This window comes from Camelus dromedarius, chromosome 24, assembly GCF_036321535.1.
Source record: "Camelus dromedarius isolate mCamDro1 chromosome 24, mCamDro1.pat, whole genome shotgun sequence".
In the NCBI taxonomy this organism is placed as follows: domain Eukaryota; kingdom Metazoa; phylum Chordata; class Mammalia; order Artiodactyla; family Camelidae; genus Camelus; species Camelus dromedarius.
The window spans coordinates 30,045,813-30,059,353 of record NC_087459.1 but is presented as its reverse complement, the minus strand read 5'-3'; the positions used below and the strand labels follow the sequence as shown (position 1 = coordinate 30,059,353).

The 13,541-nt window shown below is 41.1% G+C and overlaps 1 long non-coding RNA gene across 1 annotated transcript in view; it reads right to left on the bottom strand.

Moving 5' to 3' along the window:
- LOC135319174 (uncharacterized) overlaps positions 1 to 13,541 on the bottom strand; it is a 55,881-nt gene that overhangs the window by 34,778 nt on the left and 7,562 nt on the right. The window contains exon 2 of the long non-coding RNA XR_010377625.1: positions 1,659 to 1,778. This is a non-coding gene — a long non-coding RNA (uncharacterized LOC135319174). The remainder of the gene's footprint in view (positions 1 to 1,658; positions 1,779 to 13,541) is intronic.

Below are 13,541 nucleotides of genomic sequence, written 5' to 3'. Positions count from 1 at the left end.
CCTGGGCCTGACTTTTCCTGCTCTCTGGATGCGGGAGATAAGAGTCTCTTTATATGCTGTTTTCAAGGCTCTCTGAATTTCACATTTTGCTTTTTATAGTCTTTCTCCAAGGCATCCATGGCACTCATTAAAAAGCATCTCATTTCCTTGAGACCACTCATTTCATTATAATATTATCTTATGCCCTTGACCTCTCAAAAGCTGGAGATACCGGCCCCGCCTGGACACGCTCACCCCATCCCAGCCCCGCGTGCCTGCGGCAGACTTGCAGCCGCAGAACTGCTGCACACCAGCGCCAGCAGAGTTCCGCTGCCACCGACACAGCCTCGGCTGGCCAGCTGGGGGGCGACTGAGGGCCAAAGCCCTCCTTCAGAGTCTTCTTCCTGGACCACTCGTGCTGCCAGCTGTTCCCCAGGAAGCAGGCTCTGAGACTGAGATGTGCAGGCGGGAAGATTACTAGGGAGCCCCGGAGCCCAGCGCCTGTTGCGGAGGGAGGGGTGAAGCTCTGAACTGGGGTGCAGCTGCAACAAAGGCCTCCTCCAGAGCCGCGGGCACTGGGGCTGGGACGGCCCTTCAGACTCGTCTGGCCTTGAGGCCACAGGGACTGAGCCTTGACACTGTCCCATCAATCGGCCGTTTGACGTGACTGCCCCGGGGGGCAGTGTGACTTTGTGAGGCAACCGTCTTCAGCTTAGGACAGATCCCAGACAGGGTTTCAGCTGTCGGCTAAGGATAGCCACCTCCCCGAGCAGCTGAAGGATGAGTCGGCCCTTGCAGGCCCCCCCCAGAGGCGCACCCCATGGCACCACCTTTATTTGTTCATGCAGATGGCTCCCCATCACCCCTCCTCCACCTCGGGCCCCTCCGCTGCAGCAGTGACCTTTCCAAAATGCAAATCTGATCGCAGCCATCCTGCCTGAAACTGTTTTAGGGCTTCCCAGTGCCCTCAGAATAAAATCCAGGTGCCTTAACATGCTCATAAGGCTTTGCGTGATCTGACCTCCGCTCATCTTTGCAGCCCCATTTTTGGTTACTTCTCTTGAATGTTCTGCTTCTGACCTTAGGAAGGTCTTTTAATTTCATGACTGCAGCAGGCCTGTGCGTGCGTGCGTGCGTGCGTGGGTGCGTGCGTGCGTGTGTGTCTGTCTGTTTGAAATACTCTTTCTTCCCTTACCTCCTCCCTCCTCACAACCACTCCCTCAAGCACCTCTGACCTAACACTTCCTCGTCCTTCACTCTCTAGACGTCTCCCCTGACACCCCAGTGTAAGCTGGGTCCCCCTTCCCTTCTTCTCATCCCCATGCATTTCTACAACCGTGCTGTTCATGCTGTGTTTTAACTGTTAGCTGCTCAGTCTCCCCGGGAGGACAATGACCGTGAGGCAGTCTTATCCGTCGCTGTATTTCTAGCTCCTCGCGCGGTGCCCTGCTCATAGTCTCCTAAATGAATGAGTGAAAATATGGGGGGCGGGCAGTGGAGCACAGAATGGAACGAAAAGACAGATATAAACTGCTGAAGGCAATTACACTTTTGGTCCAACAGGCTCAGAGAGAAAGACTGGTTCTCAGGGCAGAGTCTCTGAGCACAAAGGACAGTGGCATCTACTGAGCATGAGAGGAAGGTGAACTCACCCCGTGGAAATGGGATTCAGCACTGACCTTTACAGAAGCATTCGGTGTAGCTCTGGGTGCGGGAACTCGGTGTGGGGTGCGGGGGCCATCCATCCAGAAGGAATCTCAAAGAAGGCCGACTAAGGTGTCAGGGAGTTAAAGGGATTCCTGCAGAAAGAGAGACTGAACCAGTGAGGAATCTGGCTTAGAAAGTTTAGGCCAAAGGGCACAGGGAGGAAGTCTGCGAAATAATGAAGGACGTGTGCACAGACCGACGCATGGAGGCCGAAACCCTGGAACCAGAGGGGTCCGGAGCCTGGGTGACGCGGACGTGAGGACGTAAGGAAACGTTTCACATGGCAGGAAGCAGATGTGTGGAGAGAGGCAAAAATGGGCACACCCATCACTTTGAGAAGGCCTGGACATTCACAGCACTGCCTCGCCTCTTCAGCAAGGATGGGGTCAGTAAAGGGATCACTGCTTTCTCGCTGGAGTTGCTCCTTGCAACAGCGCCTCACAGCCTGGGCGGCATCCAGAGGAGGTGTCTAACTGGGTTTGCTAGCAGGTCCTTCAGTTACTGAAAGGACATGAGTGATCTGGCTAAATACCTTGGCCTTTAGTGGAAAAAGAAAGAAACTCAAAGTGAGGTCTCTGAGAGCACTGAACCCCTCTTGAATGTGACATAACCTCTCTGGACAACCATCTATTATTCTGAAGAAGAAAAAAAATCTTATTCCTCTGTGCCCCAGCTTCCCTCTCCGTAAAGCTCGATTGTTACAAGGATTAAACAATTTAATATATGTGAGGTGCCTCGAACCATACTTGGTAAACAATAAGTGCTCAGTAAATATTTGCTTGTTGTTTTAGAAGAAGCAGCATGGCATAAGCAGAAGAAACAGGTCATTTCTAGTCAAGAAACATGGCTCCCAATGCTGGCTCCACAACTTACTAATTACGGGATCTTGTTCAGCCATTTACTTCTTTGGCTTCTTTACCTGTAAGAAAGGAAGCGCCTCATGCAGGGTTGTTACGGGTATCAAGTGGCAATGAATCTAAGAAAATTCTGCTTACATTTTAAAGTGCTGTCTGTGAGTTAGAAGAGCTGTGTGTGTGTGTGTGTTCCTTTCAAGTTTCTGTTGTGTGCCTGTGTCTTTTAAGAATGATTACTATGGAAAACAGTATGGAGATGCCTTAAAAAAACTAAAAGCAGAGTTCCCATATGATCCAGCAATTCCACTCCTGGGCATATATCCAGAGAAAACTCTAATTTGAAAAGACACCTGCACCCCAGTGTTCATAGAAGCTCTATTTACAATAGCCAAGATGTGGGAACAACCTAAGTGTCCATCAACAGACGAGTGGATAAAGAAGATGTGAGATAGATACACAATATATACTCAGCCATAAAAAAGAACGAAATGATGCCATTTGCAGCAACATTGATGGACCTAGAGATGACCATACTAAGTAAGTCAGACACAGAAAGGCAAATATCATCTCATTTATATACAGAATCTAAAAAAAGAATTTATACAAATTCTATTTACAAGCCAAAAACAGACTCGTGGACCTAGAAAATAAGCTACAGTTACCAAAAACTATGGGAGAGGGCGGGGAGGGATAAACTAGGGGTTGGAGATTAGCAGACACACATTCTTCTACATAAAACAGATGAACAAGGAACTACTGTACAGCACAGGGAACTGTATTCAATTTCCTATAATAACATACAATGGAAAGAAATCTGAAAAGAAAAAAATATATATGTGTATATATATATGTATAACTGAATCACTTTGCTGTACACCTGGAATTAACAATGAAAATCAACTACACTTCAATAAATTTTTTTTTAAAGAATGATTGATTGAGATTGGGAGTGATGCCTGGTGGGTGTTTTCTGGGAGGGGGATAAGCCGGTAGAGTAGATGCCACACTGCTGTGGACAAGCCCAGCACAGACCCCAGGAGGCAGCTTTTCAGCCTCCCTCTGCGGAGTAAGGGGGCAGAAATCCATTAAAAGAGCAGGGATACCACCTCTCTCGTCTGCTGCCATTCCCAGCCTCTCGGGCCCAACACCCGCAAGGACAACAGCCACGCCCTGCCACGGCCATCTCAGAACGTGCCTCCAGCCTGGCAGAGGCGGCATCCTTCTCTTCTTACACCAGGGTGCCAGATGCTAAACCAACAGAAAACCACATGCTTCCATGTGCTCACTCTTATTTGGGGTGTTTTTGTGACCTCTTGATAACAGACATTTGTATCTGAATTGCTTCCATGACATTAACCAAGTGTTTGGTTGGCAGTGTTTTCAGTGTTGCAATGTGGTAAAGGGCAAACTCCAAAGCCGTGAATTGCCATGAATGTATGGCACCTTCTTCTGAACCCACGCTCCCTCTCTGCTCCTCTCTTACTATATACATCTGGTATAGACAGGCCATGCCCGTACACTGTGAACATGAATCTTTTCTGGATACCATTAAGTATGATGTTAACAATGAGAAGTAGGTAAGGGAAGGCTTTCAAACCTTGAAGCCGTGTTTCAGAAATAGTTACAGACAGACATAAGCTATTAGGCCTTTTCCCAAAAGGACATGTGCAGAATGAAAAATCCATCTCACTGTGGATGAAAGAAAAATAAGAAATAGGATTCTTTTTTTGACAGAGTATTGGTGTAATAAAGGGCAAGCTGAACGCGGAACATGTACGAGTTTTTGGCATTTATTAGCCACCAAATTGGTCGATGATACCACTTTATTAGACTTCTTCATTGTGTTGCTACCATACCACTAGTCCTAGAAGCAGAATTACTACTAACACTACTACTACTGCTAACAGTGAGTGCTGCTCTTTACCAGGTACTACGTCTTCCTCTTAGCAGAGAGTATTTCAATCTAGTCCTTGCAACAGCCCGATGGGAAGATACAATTAGTTCCATCTTACAGGAAAGGAAATTAAATCTCAGTGGTCAGCTAATCGGCCTCACGTCCCAAGACTGGCAGTGATGCAGCCAGGATTTGAACACAGATTGTTTAATGAAGACTGGATCCTTCAACTCTATACAATGCTTCTGCTGGCTGTGGGCTTTCTTTTTTCAGGATCATGTTCACAATTTAACAGTTATTCTTCACTTTAAGAGAAACACTGGATACATGAAGACGGAAAACAACAGAACCCCTTGAAAAGTGGAGGTGAGGCCACCGGCCGGGTGCTCCGGCTAGCAGACTGCCAGCTTTTGCACACCAGCTTCCACATGAGCATAACCCAGGCTCTCATCTTCACAAAATGGGATGTATAGTGTTACGGACTTTCAGAATAAAGTTGCGTTTTCCTCATTCACTTGGTTATTAGCCGATGGATTTCGACCATTCTTTTGTCTACCCTTATGTTAAGTAGAACTCTAGGCTGGTAACAATTTTTTTCCTCAGAACTTTGAAGGCATTGCTGCACTGCCTTGTATAGCTAATGGTTACCACTGAGAAGTACAATGCCATTTTAATTCCTGAGCTTCATGTGTAAATTGTTTATTTTGGGGAGTTTTGCTTTTAGGGATTTCTCTTTGTCTCCAGATTCTGAAATGACATGATTGTGTGCCTCAGTGGGTGTGTGTTTTTGCGCTGCGCTCTTGGTATGCCTCCTCAGTCTGAAGCATTTAGATTTCTGGGGACATTTAGAAAAATAGCTTTATTGACAGAGCATCTATGTACCATAAAGTTCATCCATTTATAGTATACAACTCAATAATGTTTAGTATATTCACAGAGTTGTGCAACCGTCACCATAAGCTAATTTCAGAACACTTCCATCACCTCCAAACAAACCTAGTACCCGCTTGCAGTCATTTCCCATTCTCCCCCGCCAGCCCTCAGCAACCACCAGTCTGCTTTGGGGGCCATTCTTTCGAATCGTTATTGTAATAATCCTCCCTCCAGTTTCTTTGTTCTCTCTTTCTGGAACAGCTGTTATTCAGGTGTTGGGTTCCCAGACTGATGTTTTAGTTTTCTTATTTTTCCCTCTCCCATTTCCATCTCTCTCCCTTTCTCTGTTCTATTTAAGGAATATTGCCTCAACTTAGCTTTCAAACCTTTTACTGGAAATATTTCTATCACGGTATTTTCAATTTGCCAAGAGTTCTTGTTTTTGTTCTGTAACTGTTCTTTTTGTAAACTCCTGTTCTTTTTTCATGGATATAATGTTTCCTTTTATCTCTCTGAAGATACAATTTATTGTTTTTTGAATTTTTCTCCTGCTCCTTGCATTATTGTTTCCTTTGAGTTCTTTTCTTCTGTTTGTTTTGGTTTCTGACTTTCATATTAGAGCTTCCTCAAACATTTGGTGACCATTGACTCATACTTAGGAGTGAAGCACTTAAAAGCATTTCTCTGTGTGTGGCTATAGCTCCTTGACTGGTGATGTGCACTATAGGAGTGGTTCTCACCCCTGGTTGATGGTTTTTTTTGATCACCTACGATGCTTCAAAACCAATGCAAATGCCAGGGCCCCAGCCTTAGAGTATCTGATATAACTGACTGTAACTCTGTCATTATCATTTTTAAAAGCTCTCCAGATGATTTTATTGTACAGAGGGGAGAACTTCTGCTGGGGGGACTGACCTCTTCACTGAGGGGTCCTTAACGACCAATACACAGGATATGCTTTTTCTTTGGGCTTATCAGATACCTCAGAAAAGAATCTTTTGACCTCCCATATCAGGGTTAAAAGTAACTAGGGGTGGCATCTGGTCGCTAACATTCTGGGACCCTCCTGGGAGAAGGTGTAGGTATGTATGTAGGTGCTTATATAACCCTTGTTTTCTGTGGCGCAGTTACTCCCTTAACTGTGCCCTGAGCGCCCACATCTAGAATCAGGGTAATTCTCTGGTCCAGTGGTTCTCACCATGTAGTGTCCAGCATTTGCATCAGCACCACCCAGCAATCTGTCAGAAATGCAAATTCCCAGACCCCATCTTGGACGTGCTGCATCAGAAACTGGGGTGGGGCCCACGAATCTGTGTTTGAACCAGCCCTGCAGGGGGTTCTGACTCCCACTCACTCTGAGAATTACTCCTCTGGGCTTCTGATGGGGAGGAGGGAGAACAGTCACCTGGTTTTTCAGGGTCAGGAAGGGGTCTGGGGATCCAGGAGCTTCTTGTTCAGACTCCTGGCCAGTCTTCCAGTTTCCAGTGTCACCTGTGTACCTGCGTGTAGAAGTACTTGGGCCTGCAATCTGCAGCCTGAGATTTTGTACTGGACAGCAGTTAGGCTGGGGTTTTTCTCCAACGTCCAGTTTTCAGCTCCCTGGTTTCCTGAGACAGTTTCAGCTCCCCCATTTGCTTTCCATTTCCGAGGTTTTATTGTTCTCTTCTCCTTCGCTGTTCTCTATCCTTGCAGCTCATGTCCTTTTGAGTCCCTCTGCTGCCATTTTAAGTGAAGTTGCAGGAGGGTATTTAATCTACCAGGCTTTATTGAACTCTCATGATATAGATTAAGTGAATAAAGCACACAGCAGGAAAAAAGATACAAAGATGTCTATTTTCTGTATATAACAAGGAAGAAAGAAAAAAGGACAATAACATGATATATGAATTCATACATTTATATGTGCTTGTACATGTATTTTAATACAGGGTATGGAAGGACAGACTCCCCACCATCAACATTAGGTATTATTTATATCAGGGGAGTTGTGTTAGAGAGAAGGAGGAGGGGAACACTATTATTTTAAAATGTATTTACCCCTGAGTTATTAAATTATTATAAAGAGCAAGTATTACTTGTGAAATTTTAAAAATACTGAAAATATATTTGCTTTGCACAAACTGACTTTTTTTTTTTTTTTAATTCACACAGTGAGTGACCTGTGTGACCCACCCAAGGGATGGCAGACCTGAGTTTTAGAGAAGAAATAGCCCTAACTCCCAGATGTTGTCTCAGATTTAGGCTGGGCTTACACAAAGCAAGCAAGATCCAAATATTCAAGAACCTGATGTTTGACCTGTGGCCTGTTTTCACCCTGACATTTGGTAGAGGATAAATGAAGGGTTCTCCTCCCTGACTGCATATTAGACTTGCCTGGAGTACTTAAGAATCAGAGCAGCAGAAACGACGACAAAATACCTCATTGCCCGACCCTCGGACTAATCAAATCCCCGGGGAGCTCTAATGTACAGGCAGACTTGAGACTCACTTACGCAGATATGATTTTAATCCATTTAAAAAATCAGTTAAACCAGCTCTCTCATGTCACTCAGATCTGAAAAAAAGGTTTTGTTATTAGATTTTAAAAATTCTTCAACTTTGTGACATTGCACAGCAAAATACCATGGAAGTTTTTAGTCTGAGCCTTAAAATATAGTCTTTGCTGGAGCCCCAGTGATCAACTGAACAGTATATCTCATGGCATGTCTAAGCTGGATGCTCTCTCATGGGCCTCAGAGATAACGCAACTCTTCATTTTACAGATGAGTGAATGTTGCCCAGAGGTATTCTTTCACAGATTTACTCTATTGGGGGTGGGTAGGGAGGGAAGAGAGAGGCAGAAAGAGTGTGTGCGTGTGTGTGTGTATACGTGTGTGAATTGCAGGAAGGGAGAGACAGAAGGAAAAAGGGAAAGTGAATGGTATGAAAGACTTGTATTATTTTCACAATTTTATGTAACTTTTTTTTTCTATATTGTGCCAGGAAGGTTCTCTAAGGATCAGTTTTACTAACCTTGAAAAAAATCAGTCAAGGTCTAAATGAATTGTTGTGAATTGCTCATTGGTGCTTCCTTGTAGATTTGTACTAACTCAAGTCCTGGCCTTGGCCTCTTGCAGAAAGCAAAGAATAATTTTTTTTTTTTAATTTCTATACCTTTACCCAATGTGCTTCTCTAAGAGGTGGCGTTTTCTTCTTTGCAGCTTTATTGAAAGTATTTTGTTTCAGAGAGAAATCCTCTTGGCTTAACTTGCAATGTCCCAGAACAAATGCTGTGCTGTGTCAACAGGCTGCCAGCTTGTATCTGAAAGCCACGGAAGGCTTGACTATTGTGTTTTCCTTATTGAGGCCAAAGTGAGTAATAAGACAAGGTGGTTCACAGCAGGAGATAGGTTACTCATGTCATGAGCCGGGACTGTAAGTTCAGGCGGGAGGAAGGAAATTAACACTCACTAGATGAAAATGTATTCTTTGGTTTTCCTCTATTGAAACCACATTACATTTCCATGCTAGGCCATTACAAATGTCATATCATGTGATATGTTATCTCAAATGCTCTTTCATGGCTTCTCAGGTGTACCTGTGTGTACAGTTATACCATAATCCTGCATTATTTAGATTTACGTACTCCCATGTGCACAAAAGTGGGATCTTATGCACATGATCTCCTGTTTATTCACATCACATCAGGTGTACATGTAATCACTGGTTTCTTTTTTTTCCAACTTTAATTACGCTTTATAGATGTTAGCTGACATGCAATAAATTTCACATATTTAAAGCGTGCAGTTTGGTTATGTTTTTCAAATGTATACACCCATGAAACCATCACCACAATTGAGATAATGAATATATCCATCATTCACCAAAGTTTCCTTTGGCCATTTGTAATCCCTCCCAGCCCCTCTTCAGTCCCCAGTTTCCCCAGCTGATCTGCTTTATTTTGCACTTTGCAGAATTTTATATACATGGAATCACGAGGATTACTCTTCTTTCTCTGGCTCCTTTCTGTCAGCATAATTATCTGGAGATTCACCCACAGTTTTGCATATACTGATAGCTCATTCCATCTTATTGTGAGCATCTACCCCCATTTATTTATCCATTCACTTATTGATGAATGTTTGGATTGTTTCCACTTTCTGGCTATTACAAACTAAGCTGATATAAACATTCATGTACAAGTTCTTGTATGACCATAGCTGTAATTTCTCTTTGGTAAATAGCTTGAAGTAGAATGGCTGGACCATATGTTCAGAGCATGTTTAACTTTTTTAGGAAACTCTTCAGTTTTCCCACAGTGGTTATGCCATTTAACACTCCTGTAGCAGCGTGTGAGAGTTCAGTTGCTCCATATCCTTGGCAACACTTGGTGGGGTGACTCTTTTTTACTTTAGACTCTAATGGGTGTGTAGTGGTATCCTGAGGTTTAAATGTGCACTTCCTCCATGACTAACAATGTTGTACATCTTTTCACATGCTTAGTAGCTATCTGTATATCTTTGGTAACTGTTTAAATCTTTTGCCATTCATTAATTGGGTTGTTCATTTCTTATGATTATGTTTTAACAGTTCTTTGTATATTCTGGATACAAGCACTTGGTCAGATCTATAATGTGAAAATATTTTCTTCAAGTCTATGGCTTTAGAAAAGTCATTTAACAGCACTTTTCAAAGAGGAAAAGTTCTTAATTTTTGTGAAATCTAACATATTATTCTTAAAAAATAGATTGCACTGTTGGTATTCTATCGAAGCCATCTTTGCCTAATTTAAGGTCACAAAGATTTTCTCCTATGTTTCTTCTAGAAGTTTTTATAGCTTTAGGTTTTATATTTAGACCTATAATCCAATTTTTTTTTATGTCTGTGGGGTATGTATCAAAGTCCTTTTTTTTTTTTTGAATGGAAATAAAAAAAAAAACTTTCCTTTCTCCACTGGACTTTGTGCCTTTGTCAAAAATCAACTGACTATATATGTGGAGTCTATTTCTGGACTCTCTATTCTGTTCCAATGATCTATTTACCTAGCATTACTCCCAAACTACATTATCTTGATTACTGTAGCTTTATAAAAAAAAAAGCTGAAATCAGATAGTGTAAGTCCTCTAAATTTGTTTTTTTTTCCCAGTGTTTTGGCTGCTATAGGTCCTTTGAATTTCATATGAATTTTAGAAGTAAATTATTGATTTCTACAAAATAGCTTGCTAGAATTTTGATTAAAATTGCATTGAGTCTATGTGTCAAACTGGCAAGAACTGACATCTTAACAATGATGAGTCTTCTAGTCCACAAATATGGCATATTTCTCCATTTATTTAGGTCTTTTAAAATTTTTCTCAGCAATGTTTATAGTTTTTAGTGTACTAGTCCTGTACATCTTTGACAGACATTTCTAAACATTTCATACTTTGATGCTCTTATAAATTAAAAATTTTTAATTTCTACTTACTGCTTATAGAAATTTCACAGATTTGTGTATATTGATCTTGAATCCTGAAATCTTCTTAAACTTATTTACTTATTAGTTCAATTAGCTTTTTTGTAGATTTCATAGGATTTTCTCCATAGACAATCATATAGTCTAGGTAGCTACCATTTCTGGTGTTCATTATTCCTTCATTGATATCCATATATCCACCTGGTATAAATTTTCTTATGCCTAAAGATTTCCTGTAATATTTCTTATACTGTAGATCTGCTGGTGATAATCTTTTGTGGCTCTGAATGCCTGAAAGTGTCTATATTTTTAATTTTTGAAAGATATTTTCATTGGGCTATAGAATTATAGACTGACAGATTTTCTTTCAGTAATTTAAAGATGTTCTGGATGCTTCTAAAATTTTTCTCTTTATCACTGGTTTTAAGAAGTTTGACTATGATGTGCCTTGGTGTAATTTTATTCATGTTTATTGTGCCTTGGATTCATTGAGCTTCTCAGATCTATGAATTTATAGCTTTTATCAATTTTGAAACTTTTAGGCTATCATTACTTTTTTTTTCTTTTTAGATTTGATACACTTTTTTTTTTTATTTCTTTCACTGAAGTATAGTCAGTTTATAATGTGTCAATTTCTGGTATACAGCATAATGTTTCAGTCATATATATACATACATATATTTGTTTTCATATTCTTTTTCATTATAGGTTACTACAAGATATTGAATATAGTTCCCTGTGCTATGCAGAGGAAACTTGTTGTATGTCTATTTTATATGTAGTAGTTAGTATCTGCAAATCTCAAACTCCCAATTTATCCTTTCCCACCCCCCTTTTCCCCAGTAACCATAAGTTTGGTTATAATGTGTGTGAGTCTGTTTCTGTTTTCTTTTCTTTTTTTATTGAGTTATAGTCAGTTTACAATGTTGTGTCAACTTCCAGTGTAGAGCACAATTTTTCAGTTATACAAGATCATACATATATTCATTATTTCTATTTTGTAGGTAAGTTCATTTTTGTCCTTTTTTTTTTTTTTTTTTTAAGATTCCAGGTAAGTGATACCATATGGTATTTTTCTCTCTCTTTCTGGCTTACTTCACCTAGAATGACCATCTCCAGGTCCATCCACGTAGCTGCAAATGGCATTAACTTACTCTTTTTTATGGCTGAGTAGTATTTCACTGTATAAGTATATACCACAACTTCTTTATCCAGTCATCTGTCAATGGACATTTAGGTGATTTCCATGTCTTGGCTACTGTAAATAGTGCTGCTATGAACATTGGAATGCATGAAACTTTTTGAATTGGAATTCCCTCCAGATATATGCCCAGGAGTGGGATTGCTGGATCGTATAGTAAGTTTATTTTTAGTTTTTTGGGGAATCTCCACAGTGTTTTCCATAATGGCTGCACCAAACTACATTCCTACCAACAGTGTAGGAGAGTTCCCTTTTCTCCACAACCACTCCAGCATTTATTGTTTGTGGACTTTTGAATGATGGCCATTCTGACTAGTGTGAGTCACTGATCTACATGTGACTGTCCAACTTTCCCAACACTACTTCCTGAAGAGATTGTCTTTTCTCCATTGTATATTCTTGCCTCCTTTGTCAAAGATTAATTGACTGTAAGTTGTGGACTTATTTCTGGGTTCTCTATTCTGTTTCATTGATCCTATGACTGTTTTTGTTAAGCTACTATTTCTTCAAACATTTTTTTGTCCTCTTTCTCTCTCCTCTCCTTCAGGGACTCCAATGACTTCACTGGCTTATTTTAGATTACTCAAAAGATAAACAACTGTAGACCACAGATGAGACACAGAGAAGGCAATATAATTGGACTTTGACTTATCCTTGCAGAAGAGACAAAGAAAGAAAGAGTCAAGGTAAGAAGGTGAACATGCTGGGTGAAAAGTCAGAAGTTCCTTGTTCAAACTGCACCAAAATTAACTATGTGGCTTTAGTTAGCCCCTTTATCTTTCTGGATCTCAACATTCTCAACCCTGAAATCTGGAAGTTATTCTAAACAATACCCAAGGTTCCCTCCAACTTACATCGTTTCTAAAATTCTGGGTAAATTTTGGTGAGAGGAAAGGGGAAGAAAGGACTGCAGGCTCACATCCTCCCATGCACTTAGCAATCATTCATTTTCTCCCTTCTTTGTGTAACTAAGTGTTCAAACAATTTGAGCTCAGCAGACTTAAGGAGCTAGGTTATTTAGACCAATTCTCTCACTGAAAACAACGAACAGCTAGGTTTAAAAATTCCTTTAAAACATCAAAGAGTCTGAGAATATAGTAAGAAATTACTAGGGAAATCAGGAACTTAGAGAAATAAGTAGAATGCTGAACCCATACTTGCCCATCCAGGGAACTGATTTATTATTGCCCTAAATCCCTAACGATAGGGATGCTCCAGTAACTGGGAATTTGATGACATAGTTTACCTTCACCCAATGGATAGCACAGTGATCTAAAGAGCAGGATCCATTTCCACAGTGAATCCCTTATTTAATATTAGTTGTGTTCAAAGATTAGGATGCTCAGTCTGGAATAAAAACTGGCATAACATAAGAGGGCTCAAGCTGAGCTTTTAGATCATTAGACTACTTGACATGACCTCCAAGTTCTTATCTCACAGCCAGAAATTCTAAACTCTATTCCCTAGTCCTTCCACAGGCACTAGAAAAGATGTGAGATTTCTCTGGGCAGGCCCTCCCCCTCATTCTGTCACTTACTTTCCTGGTTGCTTTTTATCTCTTCCAGCAGGAAGGCATGTTATGAAATTGAGTTTCAATAT